The sequence below is a fragment of the Gorilla gorilla genome, chromosome 7 (genome assembly GCF_029281585.2).
Source record: "Gorilla gorilla gorilla isolate KB3781 chromosome 7, NHGRI_mGorGor1-v2.1_pri, whole genome shotgun sequence".
Lineage (NCBI taxonomy): Eukaryota > Metazoa > Chordata > Mammalia > Primates > Hominidae > Gorilla > Gorilla gorilla.
This window is the reverse complement of record NC_073231.2, coordinates 107,351,245-107,368,094: the sequence shown is the minus strand read 5'-3', so window position 1 is coordinate 107,368,094 and position 16,850 is coordinate 107,351,245. Positions and strand designations below refer to the sequence as shown.

At 38.9% G+C, this 16,850-nt stretch overlaps 1 protein-coding gene and 1 pseudogene across 1 annotated transcript in view; one reads left to right on the top strand and one right to left on the bottom strand.

The window, feature by feature from the left end:
- Nucleotides 1-16,850, bottom strand: part of GRHL2 (grainyhead like transcription factor 2) — a 183,491-nt gene that overhangs the window by 137,823 nt on the left and 28,818 nt on the right. The gene's annotated exons all lie outside the window — the stretch shown is intronic.
- On the top strand, nt 8,833-9,746 carry LOC109027914 (SAP domain-containing ribonucleoprotein-like; annotated as a pseudogene).

Below are 16,850 nucleotides of genomic sequence, written 5' to 3'. Positions count from 1 at the left end.
AAGTGGTGAAAGGGACCATGCAGCTGTGCCACTGAGACCAAGACCAGCCAGTCTCCAAGGCTCCAGATCATTCTGCCTGGACAGCCCCCTCCATGCTCCCCTGAGTATAACAGCAGTCAAATGCAGGAATGCTTTGCTGGGGAGAAGCAGAGGAAGCTTAACACATAACATTTTCCCCTTCTAAAGATATGTGCAGTTATGGTCAACAGATCCAGACACAAATCCACTTATAAAGACACTTGGGATCCAAAACAAAAACTAGGACAGTGCCCGTCACGCAATGCATGTTCATGGGAAACCCCGTTCTAAACCATTAGTGGATGATCTGCTTCCGGGTCAGGGCTTCTTATGTAACAGGGCAGCTCCCTCACTGTGATCTGTTGAAAATCAGCCCTAGACACAAGGGTTTGTAGAGAACAAAAACAAAGGAAAGAAAAGAAATTTTTTTAAAAAAGAAAATAACAAAGGAAAAAACTAGGATGGTGAAGTATGCACACAAATTATTACTTTTAATCAACTTCTCATATCCATTTCTACAAGGACATTGGTTTGTTTGTGTTTTATGGAATTTTTGTCTTGATATGGGGGAGGATGCTTTTGGAGTTGGGTAACTTCAGTTTAAATCTCAGCTCTATCAATGAGTGAATTTAGATGAGTTGCTCATCTCCTTGATGAGCAGGTATCTCTTTGAGCTTCCATTTCTTCCTCTGTATCATGATATTTTATAATATTATTCTAAAGGAATCACTCAGATATTTACATTTGAAGTGCTTGGTGCATTATAGATCTTCCATAGATAATAGTTAGATAGTAGTAGTACGCTCCATAGAACTAATTCTACTAATAATCAGCTCAAAGTCCAATGGACTGTTTTCAGGTCTTAACTCCTTGAATTTTCTTGGCCATTTTTTACTTTTGTAAAATCCTGCTTTACTTGTGAGACACTATGCTAAGGTGGTTCTTCTCTTTAGCCAACCATTCTTTCCTAATTTCTGTTCTACCTGTTCTCCTCTTCTTTCTTTTAACTCTGACCATTCCTTGGTATTTTTCTTATTTCTCTACATCATTGTTCTTACAGCTTTCATTGCTCTACTTTAATGACTAACAGATATATAGTACCTGAGAACCATTTCTGTATTTCTACATAGAATCCTTTTGTCATGGAATCAACCTAAATGCCCATCAATAGAAGAACAGATAAAGAAAATGTGGTACATATACATCATGGAATACTATGCAGCCATAAAAAAGAACAAGATCATGTCCTTTGCAGGAACATGGATGGAGCCAGAGGTTATTATCCTCAAACTAACACAGGAATAGAAAACCAAATACTGCATGTTCTCACTTATAAGTGGGAGCCAAATGATGAGAACAAATGGACACAAAGAGACAAACAACAGACACTGATGCCTACCAGAGGGCGGGGGGTGAGAGGAGGGGAGGAAGAGGAGCATAAAAAATGACTATTGGGTACTAGGCTTAGTACCCGGGTGATGAAATAAGCTGTACATCAAACTCTTGTGACATGAGTTTACCTATATAACAGACCTGCACATGTACCCCTGAATGTAAAATGAAAGTTAAAAAGAAAAAAAGAATCTTGCTGTCAATTTAAACTCAATGTCTTCAACACTAAGTTAATCATCAGTTCTCAACCAGGCACTCCTCATCATTATCTGTCCCCAGTCACTCAAGGCCAAACCTTATGTACTGTTTTAATATCCAGACTCTGAAGCCAGACCGCCTGGGTGCAAATCTTGGCTGCACCACTTATTAGCTGTGTTACCCTTAGTTAACCTTAGTTAACCTTTCTGTGTATCAGTTTCTTCACCTATAAAATGGAGAAGTATCCCAATGTAGACAGAACAATGATATTCACTTCCTACTATTTTTGTCAGAATTAAATATACTGACACACTATAAAAGCTGCATACATGTTAGCTATTATTCTTTCTCTTTATCCCTTACATGAAGTCAATCACCGTATTTATTATTACAGCTCCAGTCTTATCTCTTCATGCCTTCAACTTTCCCCTCTTTGATCCATATTGAAGGCTAGTGAAATAATCTTCATAGAACATAACTTTTTCAGAGTATACTATGACTCTTTACTGCCTATAACATCAAGTCCAAAATCCTCTGTCTGACATTTAAGGTCTTCCATTATCTGGTTCCAACCTACTTTTCAAAATTTACTTCCTTGTACTTATTTAATTTAAGGAATTAAGCCATTTTCTCTGCAGCTTCCTAAAGATGCCCATTCTTACTTCTATACCTTTGCTCAGACTGTTCCCCTGCCTGAAATTCCCTTCCTGCTTCTCTGTCTAAATTGTGCTCTTATCAAAGTCCAGCTGCAACATCCCATCCTCCAGAAAATTTTCCAGGATTTTCCCTATTTTAGTCTTTCAGGGCCTCCCTTTGCTAAAAACTTTCACAGCCTATGTGTTATTTATTACATAATCTACCATTTAATTTGTATCATGCAAAGATGACTGACTATGCAAAGAAAACTGTCACTGAAGGCCAGGTGCACTGGCTCATGCCTGTAATCCCAGCACTTTGGGAGGCCAAGGCGGGTGGATCACCTGAGGTCAGGAGTTCGAGACCAGCCTGGCCAACTTGGTGAAACCCTGTCTCTACTAAAAATACAAAAAATTAGCCAGGTGTGGTGGTGCGCGCCTGTAATCCCAGCTACTTGGGAGGCTGAGGCAGGAAAATTGCTTGAACCTGGGAGGCGGAGGCTGTAGTGAGCCAAGATCAAGCCACTGCACTCCAGCCTGGGCAACAGAGTGAACTCTGTCTCAAAAAAAAAGAAAAAAAAAGAAAGAGAAAAAGGAAAACTGTCACTGAGCTGTCAGATCCAAGAATGACACCAAAACAGTGGCATCCCATCAAATAAAAAGCCCGGCAGTTCCCATGCACAGTCACTGGCCTTTGTCCTGCCTTGGATTCACAACAGCCTGGCTTCACCCTGGGATCTGGAAAACCTTCTTCTCTAGCTTAGTCTTTGGCTTTCTTCTAGAAGTACGAAACTCTACTTCATCCCCAAGTGCATTCACACACACACACACACACACACACACATACATCTCCCTGAGTAAATTAACACACCTACACACCCAGACTGGCCTTAGGCACTTACATCTAAAGTGTGTCAGATTGTTTGTAGAAAATGTTAACACACACTAAGGTTAACTAAGTTGTCCGGGGTAACACAGCTACAAAATACATCCAGAATGTGACCACAGGAGATGGTCGTTGAGTCAAATCCCTATCATATAGAACTTTACTAGCCCTATCACATAGAACAAGTGATTCAACCTGTCTGGATCTTAGCTTTCTCATTTGTGAAAGAGCTGATAAATTAAATGAGAGAAATGCATGTGATGTACCTGGCAGAGCACTAGACACAGAGTAGTGCCCTCTAATTGGGCCGTGATGAAGATTAGAGAAGAGCAAGATAAATAATATAGGGAAGCCAAACATCTGCTCTTCAATCACCACCACACAACACTTTAAATCCTTAACTGCCCTCAGCCTTTCCTGTCTCTGTTGGTGAAAACTCTACCCTTCTAGTTGCAATACTTGAAGTCATACTTGATCCCTCATTTTCTTACATCCACTTCATTAGAAAATCCCATTGGTTCTACTTTCAAAATATATCCAGGCTCTGACCACTTCTCACTACCTCTACCTCTAGCACCCTGGTCCAAGCCACCATCATCTTGCACTTGGATTATTGCACTGTCTCTGTGGTAGCCAGCCTCCCATATGGCCCTCATTGATCCTTGACTCCTAGAATTCACACCCTCATGAGTCCTCTCCCACACTGGACCAGGGTTGCTCTATATGACCAATAGTACATAGCAGAAGTGATATTATATTACTACAGAGTTAGATAATAAAACTCTGCAGCTTCCATCTTTGTAAGTCTCTCCCCTACTCCCACCCCATCCCCTTGCGCTAGCAAACTACCATATCATGGCATATTTTGGCAAGGAACTGAAGCCTTGACAAACAGCCGGTGAGGAACTGAGGGCTGCCCACAACCAGGTGAGTGAGCCTAGTAGACTCTCCTGTCTGAGTCAAGTCTTGAATCAATTATGAACCCAGATGACAACTTGACTGCCACTTTATGAAACCCTGAGCCGGAACCTCACAGCTAAGCTGCTCCCAGATTCCTCAGAAAGTGCATGAGATCATGAATGTATGCTAGTTTAGCTGCTAAGTTTTGAGATAGTATGTTACACAGGAATAGAAAATGAATACAGTTTCCTAATAGGTTTCCCTGCTTTTATGATTACCCCCTCCCTCCTTTCCAGTCTATTCTCAACAAAACAGCATCTAGAGAAATCCCACTGAAACGAAATCACATCATGCCTTCTCGTGCTCAATTCTGTAATGACTCCCCTTTTCCTTTAGAATAGAAGTGATGGTTGTTACAATGACCTACCAGGTCCCCCAGGATCATGGGTCCCTTACTTCTACAGTCTATTCTCCCCATACTCTCCTTCTCACTCATTCTCATCTTGCTGCACTGGTCCCACCTTAAGGCCTTGACTTCAGCTGTTTCATCTTCCCAGAATGTTCTTCCCCCAAATACCTAAGGCTAGCTCTCTCATCTCCTTTAAGCTTTTGTCCAAATCTCACCTTAATGAGACTTAACCTGACTACCCTATTTAATGCAGCAACCTGCCTCCACCCATGCTGGAATTTCCAATTCCTTTAAAACTTTCTATCTCCCTTACCCAGCTCTCGACTCTTTCTTTTTTCCATAACAGCCATCAGCTCCTTAAACACAATGTAACTTACTTTTTTATTATGGTCAATGCTCCTTGTCTGTCTACCTCTGCTAGAACCTAAGCTCCACAGGGCTGGGGTTGTTTTGTTCATGAATATATCACAAGCACCTTGAACAGTGCCTGTGACATACTTGGTAGTCAATTAACATCTATCTGTTAAATGAATGAATAAAAGCTCCATTGCCATTGAGGAATTGAAGTAAAAGTTGTGGCTTAAAATATTAATAAGAGAATGGGAGGAGCTGCATTCTTCAGGTTTTCATAAAATCAATTCACAGCATATTTGTAAAGTTGGTTTTGAGCTATAAAGTGCTATGCAAATGTAAGTTGCCTTGATTTTAGGAAGCATAATTATAAATTTAATTTAATAAGCATCAATCCAATTTGAACTATCTTTCTCCTCCCTCTTAACTCTCCCCTTCAAATTTAAAAAAAAGTGGAGATTCATTCTTCTATTCTCCTTAAATGTCACCTAGGAAACCAAGGATATTTACATTTGGACCTGAGGCAACTGGAGGGGAAGGCTAAACTTCAATCAGCAAAGGCCTGATATTAAGAATTCCTTTCGTCTACCTGTTGTCCATCATTCCCAACACTGACTTGACTTAGGGGCAAAAAGAAATTTCTACCCACTACCCTTTCCTTAAGAAGAAGTAGTGAAACATTTATATAATTTCCAGGATTTCATGCTATGTACTGTCTCAACTGTACTCTCCCCCACCTCTTTCTCTTTCTCTCTCTATCTCTCTCTCACACACACACACGCACACACACAAGCATAGCCTTTATCTTGAGAGCACATGAATTCTACTCTCTTTTTTTTTTTTTTTTTTGAGATGGAGTCTCACTCTGTCCCCCAGGCTGGAGTGCAGTGGCATGATCTCGGCTCACTGCAACCTTCACCTCCCAGGTTCAAGCAATTCTCCTGCCTCATCCCCCTGCCGAGTAGCTGGGATTGCAGGTGCATGCCACCACGCCCAGCTAATTTTTGTATTTTTAGTAGAGACAGGGTTTCACCATGTTGGTCAGACTAGTCTTGAACTCCTGACCTCGTGATCCACCCACCTTGGCCTCCTAAAGTGCTGGGATTACAGGCATGAGCCACCACGCCCAGCTGAATTCTACTCTCTAAATAGTTTATATTCTGAGTCTTGAGCACTTGAGATTGGTCTCATTTTCTTGTAGCTGATTCACTACGGCTGATTACTGACTTAAGTAATCACTTCATCTCCCTAGCAAAAAAATGACCATATTCAGACCAAAAATGAAAGAGCAAAGGTTCAAAATGTGATAATTACTTTTTTCTTTTGGAATATTGGCCTTTTTCCCATTAACAGAATAAGACTTTCAAATGGAAATTAATGAACCAATTTTCCTACCCAGGGTTAATGTCACAATTTAAATGCCAAAAATGATTGTTTGACTGCTAGTTGCTTTCAGCAATATCCCTCCTTTTAGTGCTTGCTAGAGGCAAATCACAAGAGATAACAGATACTTTCCATGTTAGAAGTGAAATGAATCCTTAAGCCCAGGACGATATTGACAGCTTCACGTTAAAGATGGCTATGCTCGGGAAAGAGAAGATTCAATTAATTCAGTACAAATATTATAATGCCCTCCACCACATAAAGTGCATAGTTTTTAAAAACAATAAACTGTAAAACAAAATTTATGTCCATTGAAATTAAGATGGTTTCATTTTAGATACTGATTGCAAAATATACTGATCTACTGCTTGAAGCATGGTCTCTCTCTCTCTCTCCCCCGCCCCCTCTCGGGAGCCCCAGCTTTGTAGTGCCCTAAGCACGCTCTTACTTCACCTATTAAGTAAAAGGATTAGAAATAAAACTAAAGAGCTACAGGAAAGGTAACCCACTGAGCTCTAGAAACAATGAGAAGGATCTCACAATAGAAAGTGAAAGGAAGAGGACAAGAAAAGAATTTAAAAATGGAGAGAATTTGTAGAGATGGCAACTTATGAAATGACTAAAATTGGTTAGTGTGTGTGTGTTGTGTGTGTGTGTGTGTGTGTGTAAATCAAAATCTAAAATGTTAACAATGATTATAGGTGAATTTTTATTTTCTCCTTTCTACTTTTTGACTTTTCAAGTAATCTTCAACAATAACATCATACTACTTATTGAGCATCCACTATATGCCAGCTAATGTTCTAAGCCCCTTACATGGGTTAACTCATGTATTCCTTATGTTAATAATAAACTTAGAGTCAGATATGGATATCATGCCCTTCGTACAGATGAGTAAATTGAGAATAGAGTGTTAAGTAACTTGCCCATGTTCAGGTAGCAGTCAGCATTAGATCAGCATTGCAGCCAAGTGCCTGAGTTCTCTCTCTTTTTTTTTTTTTTTTTTTGAGATAAGGTCTTGCTCTGTCCTCCAGGCTAGAAGGCTAGAGGAGTGCAGTGGCACAATCATGGCTCACTGCAACCTGAACCTCCCAGGCTCAAGTGATCCTCCCACCTCAGCCTCCAGAGTGGTCCATCATGCCTATTTTTTATATTTTTGTAGAGACAAGGTCTCCCTACATTGCCCAGGCTAGTCTTGGACTTCTGAGCTCAAGTGATCCACCTGCTTCAGCATCCCGAAGAGCTGGGATTACAGGTGTGAGCCACCACGCACAACCTCGGAGCCTGAGTTCTTATGCATCCTTCTCTATTTCCTACTCTTGACCATGCTCTATTTTCATAATTAGAAAAAAGTTAGTTGAAAAGGGAAAACTCATAAACAGACAGGATACAAAAGACCAATATAACAGAGGATGACATCCAAATTCAGAGTAATAGAGAAATTATGCAAAAGGGAGTTTGTAAGCTCCCTGAAGAAAGACAACAAGTTTACATTATTTGTAGAATTCCAAGGTCCTGGAACATTCTAGAGAGTACCTATCAGGCAGGAAGGCAGGCAACACATATTTATTGAATGAATTGAATGGGGTGATGGGTAGCAAGTCCTAATTTATCTTTAGTATAATACAACTAGAGGTCATCTATTTTTAAATGTCCTGCAGAAAAATGATAGCAAATGATTCACATAACAGAAATATAAATTAAAGAATTGGGAAATAAGGGAACTATTATATTTAAGAGCAAACAAAAATATGATTTTTAAAGGAAAGAATTATGTTATAACCAAATTAGCTTTGAAAATTAAAAAGAGAGTCAGTTTTTCTGAGGAAATTACAGCAGTTGAATCTCTCTCTAGCAGTAAGAGAGAAAGCACAAAAGCACTTTACAAGCCTGCAGGACCGATTTCCATTTAAACACCATTTCATGGGTTTACCTCTAATGTTTACAGCCAATATGGAAAAGAAATGTTAATGCAATTCTAGGAGATAGAAAGCAGAAGAGACTGGAATAAAGGAGAAGCCAGAGTTGAGAAGGCTGCACCCCACCTTCGGTGCAGGAAGGGTTAATGTGTGCTTGAGGACTGTTTTTCTCTCTGAGCTTGGAAAACTCAAGTCTTCAGTGCCTATGGCCAAGCCAGTTCCTGTACAGTGTGCCCAATGGAACTAACTACAACTTTAGTTGGCTTCTTAAATACAGAGGAGTCCGCCTTTGGGGTTCCTAGGGCCAGAGAGAGAAATAACATGGTAAAACACCTAGAGTAACTTCAAACTGCCACAAAGGAAACAGACAAAAAACATGAGCTTAAAGCAACAGGAAAGTCCTTTCATGTGTCTAACCCCCAGCTTACCCTGCTGGGCCTCACTTGTATATATACAAAGGACCCTCCAGGCATCCTCAGAGCCTGTGGCCAGAGCTTCCATCAAGACAGCGGCCCCCTGCCAGGGCTGAAAGGTCTTCAGTCTAACTCTTCACTTTTAATATGAGAACTGAGAATTTAAGGAAATTTAAGGAAACCTTACATGAGTAAAAGAGAAGCCCCAAGATGAGCAAAAAAGGTTATTTCTGAGGAAAATAATTAATGCTAGATACAGAAAATAATGTTAAAAGGAAGATACTTGAGAGGCAGTGGGTGGGGGCCTACTGGAGTGAGGGGTAACAAGATGGCGACCAAGACGGTGGTGCACCATAAGTGGAAGATTGCTGAACTAAAGCAAGAATGTCTTCCTTGTGGTTTGGAGACCAAGGAGATGAAACAAGATGCCGTCAAAAGGCTCCACCCATTTTTTTTTTTTTTTTTTTTTGAGAGGGAGTCTCACTCTGTTGCCCAGGCTGGAGTGCAGTGGTTCAATCTTGGCTCACCACAACCTCCGCCTCCCGGGTTCAAGCGATTATCCTGCCTCAGTCTCCCGAGTAGCTGGGACTACAAGTGCATGCCACCATGCCAGGCTAATTTTTGCATTTTTAGTAGAGATGGGGTTTCACTATGTTGGCCAGGCTGGTCTTGAACTCCTGACCTCATGATCCGCCCGCCTTGGCCTCCCAAAGTGCTGGCTCCAGGCATATCTTTCAGGGCATGCTGAAGAGGCAAATGAAGATGTACTGGGAGCTGAAACAGAGGAAGAAGAAACAAAGCCCCATAGAAATCTCTGTCAAAGAGGAAGAACTCCCTGAAAAAACTGTTGACGTGGAAGCAGAGAAGAAAGTGGTAAAAATTACATCTGAAATACCACAGGGAGAGAGAATGCAGAAGAGGGCTGAACAAGTCCATGTACCTGTGAGCTTGTAAAGTAAGAAAACTGCCCGGGCAGCTAGGTTTGGGACTTCTTCAGTTTCAACAAAAGGTCTGTCATCTAACAACAAACCTATCATGAACCTGGATAAGCTAAAGGAAAGAGCTCAAAGATTTGGTTTGAATGGCTCTTCAATCTCCAGAAAGTCTGAAGATGATGAGAAACTGAAAAGGAGGAAGGACTGATTTGGGATTATCACTGGTTCAGCTGGAACCAGAAGGAACACAGAGGATACAGAGGCAAAGAATAGGAAAAGAGCCGCGCGCTATGGGATTGCCTGCTGAAAAGTTCATGCTGCTTTCTGTTCTCCAGTGGTTTCCATTTCTGTGATTCTTCTCGGTCACAAATATACCTAAATGCACAGTCACGTACCTACCTCCTGCCTTGCAATGAGGGCACATGTACCCCAGCTACATCTGGGAACTCCAGCAGCAATTTGACTTATTGATGTTCCAACTTAAAGCTGTTGTGTTTTTGTTTTTGATTTTTTGCTTGTTAGTTAAAAAAAAAAAAATCTGAAAAGAGACGGGGGTAAAAAGAAGCTACTGCACCTACAACACAAGCACAGGCTACTAGAAAACAAGAACCACAAAACAAGTTACATGATTTTTAGAATAAAAATTAAAGTTTGTATGAGGACTGAATAGGAAAGACAGCACAAAATGAATTAATAAACTGAGCAATCAAAGCACTGTCCAGTTTTTAAACAAACAAAAAATCATAAGACAAAGTTAAAAGGTATGCAGGATGATTACAGGTATAAAGTTCAATTTAACAAGAGTTACAGAAGAAAGCAATGAAGAGGATGAAAGGGAAGAAACAAATACACAAAAGAAGACTAGAATAGAGAATAATAATGTCTTACAGCTGAAAAAAAACTTGAGTATTGGAAAGGCACCAAAGTGTTGGAAAGAATAATGAAAAAGTGGCACTTCTATTCATATCCTGGTGACATTTTGGGGTTGAAGATTAAATTTAAAAATGCTACAAATACTGGGAAAAAACTTAAGTAACATTCAACAGAACAGAACTAGAAACTGCCAGCCAATAAACTTCTCATCCATATCACTAAATGCTGCTAGACGAGAGGAAAGGGATTTGAACATGAAAGTCTAAACAGAGCAAAAGATCAATAAAGTGTGATGGCAAAATAAAATACCTGATTAGTCGTGAAAAGATTCAAAAACGATTCCACTCATATATCCCTTTTGAAAAATTTATCCCTTCAGCCAAAGTAAAGAAAGATATGCATGGATAAAGAAGAAAATTGATACAGCCATCAGAGAATATCAAATAAGTCAGTAAAATATTAATTGTAGCTGATTTCTGATCACAGAAATGAAATGTATGCCACTAAGAAAGAATTCTTAAATATAATACCAAACTAAAATAAAACACCTGAGAGGTGATAGGAGAAGAGTTTTTTAAAAGGTGTAGTGGGCCCAGCACAGTGGCTCATGGCTATAATTCCAGTGCTTTGGGAGGCCAAGGTGGGAGGATTGCTTGAGGCCAGGAGTTTGAGACCAGCCTGGACAACATAGCAAGACTCTGTCTCTACAAAAAAATTTTTTATGTAATAATGAGGTAAAATAAAAAGCATGTTGATTTTGCTTTGTACGCGAGGAGAGTAATAGATAATGGTTAACTCCTGATATTGATAGAAAAGATAAGTTTATGTTTATTAAAAGTTCAAGGGTAACAATTACTAGGATAAAGATAGGATATAGAAATTAAAGAGCAACAATTTCCATAGTATGGTGTGCAGACATCTAGAGAAATCACTTAGATACTTTCAAGGGTTTATGAGTTTAAAACTATTTCCCTAATAATACTGAGATATATGTGCCTTATTCCCTCTGTTGACATTTGTAGCAATGGTATAAAACTAATGTTGGGCAAAAGTTCAAGCTTCTGACATGAATGAAGACAGCAGCATTAAACTATACTTGAGGTATTATATTTTTATCATCACATACTCACAATAAAAACAAAACAAGCAAACAAACAAGCAAATACGTGCTAGTTTCACTTGAGAATGTCCTTCATGAAGCAGTATAGAATATTAATTTTATTAACCTCAAACTTTGGGTACCAACCTTTTTAATATTCTGTGTGACAAAGCAGGAAGTACATGTAAAGCACTTTGACTGCATACCGAAATACAGCAATTGCCTCAAGGAAAAGCACTCGTACAGTGCTTTCAGTAGGAGTTGAAACTAGCTGCTTTTTTCAAGGGATTCCATTTTTACCTGAAAGAATGACATATTGACAAACTACGTGTTCAGACTTGAGTGTTTGGCTGATGTCTTCTCAAAAATAAACCAAGCGAGAGTCTATCACTTCACAGAAAACAACAGACAGTATTTGTTGCCAATGGTAAAATTTGAGCTTTCAAGCAAAAAAAAAAGGAAAAAAAAATTTTTGGAAACTTGCATCCACCACTACTGATAACTTTCTAGTACTTTATTTTCTGATGAGGTTAATGGATACAATTTTTTGCTAATGTATCATGAAGCACATTAACATTTGGAAAATCCAAATAACTCAGTCAACCAATAATTCCAAATGCCAATGCATGATGTTATAGAATCACACACAAGTATAAGTTCTATTCAAAGTTCAAGACAAGCCTACAGATTTTAATGTAACAGAGAAAGTTCAGTGTATGATTTCAGTTTCCACATTGCAATTAACCTTTAAAAACTACCAGTTTTGAATTTTGGTGAGGTATCAAAGAATATCTAGTTATATGAAAATATATTTTCCTTTTCCAACTATCAATGTGAAGCAGGATTCTCTAACCAAAATAACATTTTGTAATAGATTGAATGAAGAGGCAGATGTGAGAATCCAGCAGTCATCTGCTAAGCCAGGCATTAAAGAAAGTTGCAAAAATGTAAAATAACACTACTCTTCTCATTAAATTTGTATGTTTTGAAAATTTTAGTTTAGGTTTTACTTTTCTGAAACAGAGTCTTGCTCTCTTGCCCAGCTGGAGTGCAGGGGCATGATCTCAGCTCACTGTAACCTCCACCTCCTGGATTCAAGCCATTCTGCCTCAGCCTCCCGAGTAGCTGGGATTACAGACGTGCCACCACACCCAGCTAATTTTTGGTAATTTTTGTAGAGATGGGGTTTTACCATGTTGGCCAGGCTGGTCTCAAACTCCTGACCTCAAGTGATCCACCCACCTCGGCCTCCCAAAGTGCTGGGATTACAGGCATGAGCCACCACACCCAACCAGTTATGTTTCATTTCAAAAATGTTGTTTCAAGCTGGGTGTGGTGGTACACACCTGGAATCCCAGCTACTTGGGTGGCTGATGCATGAAGATGGCTTGAGTCCAGGAATTCAAGACCAGCCTGGGCAATATATCAAGATATCATCTCAAAAAGAAAAAAAAAAGCTTAAAAAGCATAATAATAAAATAAAACAATATGTTAATATGCTTTATAACTATCACATGGTTTACAATTATTATTTTAATTGAGCCATAAATAAGTATTTTTTTAAATTTACTGTCTTTTTCATATGATACATATCAATAGATATAACCCACATAAATACAAACTCTGCTAGGACTTCAATAATTTAAGAGTATTAAAGGAATTCTGAGAACAAAAATTTGAGAAGCACTGCTCTAGAAAATAACCAGAGAAAAATAATGAAAAAAGATATATTAGCCAGGCACAGTGGCTCACGCCTGTAATTCCAGCACTTTGGGAGGCCAAGGCGGGCAGATCACCTGAGGTCAGGAGTTCGGGACCAGCCTGACCAACATGGTGAAACCCTGTCTCTACTAAAAATACAAAAATTAGCTGGGCCTGGTGGCCAGTGCCTGTAATCCCAGCTACGCAGGAAGCTGAGGCAGGAGAATCGCTTGAACCTGGGAGGCGGAGGTTGTGGTGAGCCGAGATCGCACCATTGCACTCCAGCCTGGGCAACAAGAGCAAAACTCCATCTCAAAAAAAAAGATATATTGATCAATGCAACAAAAATAAACAAAAATAAAAATAATGATATGGCATAGAAAAAATAAGACTCTATATATCAGCAATTATATGAAAATGGGTTAACCCTACCTTTAAAAGATAAATATTTTCAAACTGAATTTTTTTTTTAAAGCCAGTATTTTTTTTAAGTACCCATGATACATAAGAAAACTGACCTAATATCAGGTCATTAAGCAAGACTCTACCCATTTCAAAGAACTCTTATAATACAAACCAAATTCTCTGACCACAACATAGTTAAATTTTAAACCAACTGCAAAGAAGATGAAATTTAAAGACTATATGTTTTGAAATTATAACACAGTTTTCTAAATATTCACAGGTCAAAGAACAGCTCTTAAAGGAAGCTTTTTTTTTTTTAATTAGAACTCCATGATAAAATACTATATGTTGTGGGATATAGATAAATCAGCACTTAGAGGCAAATTTCATACTTTAACTGCTTATGTTAGACGGGAATAAAGGCTAAAAAGTTAAAGAGCTAAGCATATAACGTGTTAGAAAAAAAATAAAAGAATTAACCTGAAGAACTTAGAAAGATGGATGTAATAAAGATAAAACAAATTAACGAAGTAAAGACTTGACAGGACAATTTAAGATGAAAATTGGTTCTTTGAAATGGCAAAGAAAACTAACAAACTGGCAAAGATAATCAAATATTAGAAAAGGAAGACAATTTTAGATGTGACAATTCTCTTCTGAAAAAAGACAATTTTGTGAATCCCTTTATGCTAATATTTGAAAACAGACAAAATGGGAACATTTCTGGAAAAATATAAACAATCCAAAGTAATTCAATTATTTGGAAAGAGAAAAACAGTGATTTTTCAGTGCAGAAACCTGGCAGCTACTACCTTAACCAAATGATGAAGTTATACCCTGAGAGAGGCACATCTTGAAGAGAAAACATCAGACAAACCCAAATGGTGGGGCATTCTGTTACGCACCTGATGACTGATGATTACGGTAGCAACTGCGTTAAACCAATAAGTACGTGAGTCAAAACAAATAAGGTTATGAACCAGAAGAAAACAAAACAAGTAACTTTTGGAGGTGGGACTGTGAGTGATTTGTCTTTATTTAGTGGTTTTAAATATATATATAGCTTATGCAACTGAATATAAATGGAAAAGAAGGCTGGGCCAGTGGCTCACACTTGTAATTCTAACATTTTGAGAGGCTGAGGTGGGAGGATCGTTTGAGCCCAGGAATTCAAGACCAAGCAGACAACATGGCAAAAACCCATCTTTACAAATAATAATTTAAAAAATTAGCCATACATGGTGGTGCATGCTTGTAGTCCCAGCTACTTGGGAGGCTGAGGTGGAAGGATCACTTGAGGCCTGGAGATTGAGGTTGCAGTGAGCCGTGATTGTGCCACCACACTCCAGCCTGGGTGACACAGTGAGACCCCACCCCCCTTAAAAAAAAAACTTTCAGGGGATATAAAAGTACTGGACTGAAGAAACAAGCTGGGACGGGTGGTGGTGGGGAACTAATAATTTTGGGTGTTTTCTCTCCATAGCATCCAACATTCTTGATTTCCTTTCCTCTGCTTCATACATAAAAGCATGGTCACAGTCATCTTTATGCAGTTCCCCTCTCCAAGGAAAGAGGTTTTTATTGTACACCTTTCTCTCTTCACCTGTATGGAAAAAAAAAAAAATCCCCTTTCATTCCTTGTAAGAATAATAGATGTTGGCTGTGCGCAGTGGCTTAAGTCTGTAATCCCAGTATTTTGGGAGGCCGAGGTGGGTGGATCACTTGAGGCCAGGAGTTTGAGACCAGCCTGGGCAATGTGGTGAAACCCATCTCTACTAAAAATAAAAAAAAATTAGCGGGGCATGGTGGCGGGTGCCTGTAATCCCAGCTGCTCAGGAGGCTGAGACACGAGAATCACTTGAACCGGGGAGGCGGAGGTTGCAGTGAGCAGAAATCGCACCACTGCACTCCAGCCTGGGTGACAGAGCAAGATTCCATCTAAAAAAAAAAGAAACAAAGAATAATAGAGTTCTACTTTTTGGTCCCAATCAGTATATGAACAGAAGGCCTATTTAGAAATTAAAGTTAAAAAAAAAAGCAATTTATATTTCATGCAACTTCAATTCCAAAACAACTCAGATATAGATGTTTTATATATATATATATATATGTATATGTATATGTATATATATAAACATACTTGTATTTGTAAGGCTTGGCAATGGCCTGAGGTACTCGATTTTGTGTTTATGAATAGACCTGTAGCACACAAGTGCTGCAAAGAAATCTTCATGATCATCCACTCCAAACTTCTCATTTTACAAATAGGAAAACTGAAGTCCAGAGAGGTTATACCATTTCCCTGGGATTACACAGTTATTTTTGTTAACACTGAAATAATTCAAGGACAAATTGCTGGAGGACACATATCCACAGGGGATTGGCTCCAGGCCCACAGATGCTCAAGTGTCGTATATAAAATGGCCTGGTATTTTAGGTATATAACCCATGCACATCCTACTATATACTTTAGATCACCTCTAGATTACTTATAATACCTAATACAATGTAAATGCTAGGAAAATTGTTGTTATATTGTTTTCATTTGTATTATTTTTTATTGTTATTATTGTTATTATTTTTTTTCTGACTATCTTTGAAATACAGCTGGTTAGACCCACAGTTTTGGAACCTTGGATATGAAGAACCAACTGCATACTGTTGGTTAATCATTAGTGCTTTGCCAGGAAGGGGAACATCACACTCTGGGGCCATGTACCCTAGAACTTAAAGTATAATAAAAATATATATTTAAAAAAAATCTTTAGTGCTTTGCAAACATATAAGCACTCTTCCATGAGGACAAAACCAAAATTATAAACAGCTTCCTACCAAAGTTTTCTTCCTCCATTCACACCCCTGCCCTAAATTTCCCACTCAGTTCATTGAACAAACCTTTATTGAGCTCGTGCTGTACTACAGGCTCTGAGCTAGGTGCAGGGGGCAGTGTTGACCAAGCCAGACACAGTCTCTCCTATTAAGGAGCATTTCATCTACGAATTGATTAGTTCAAGTCAGCTTATTACCACAGCGTTCTCTAAAAGCTAACAAAAAATTACATTTTTAGAACTTTTTTTTATAATCGGCCCTAATCCCTAGGTATATAAGTCCAAGTATAAAGATGTAATAAAAAATCTTATCATGGAAGTTATGTCTTGTTAAATAACGGAAACACTGCTACTTAAAAACCATGAAAGTTAAGATCACATTCATTCGACAGGTCTTAACTGAGCACCTACTGTGAGCTGGTACTGCTTTGAGTACTGGGATACAGCGATGAAAAAGACAGACCCAGTCTCTGCCCTGGTGAAGCTCTGACAGAAGAATATACAA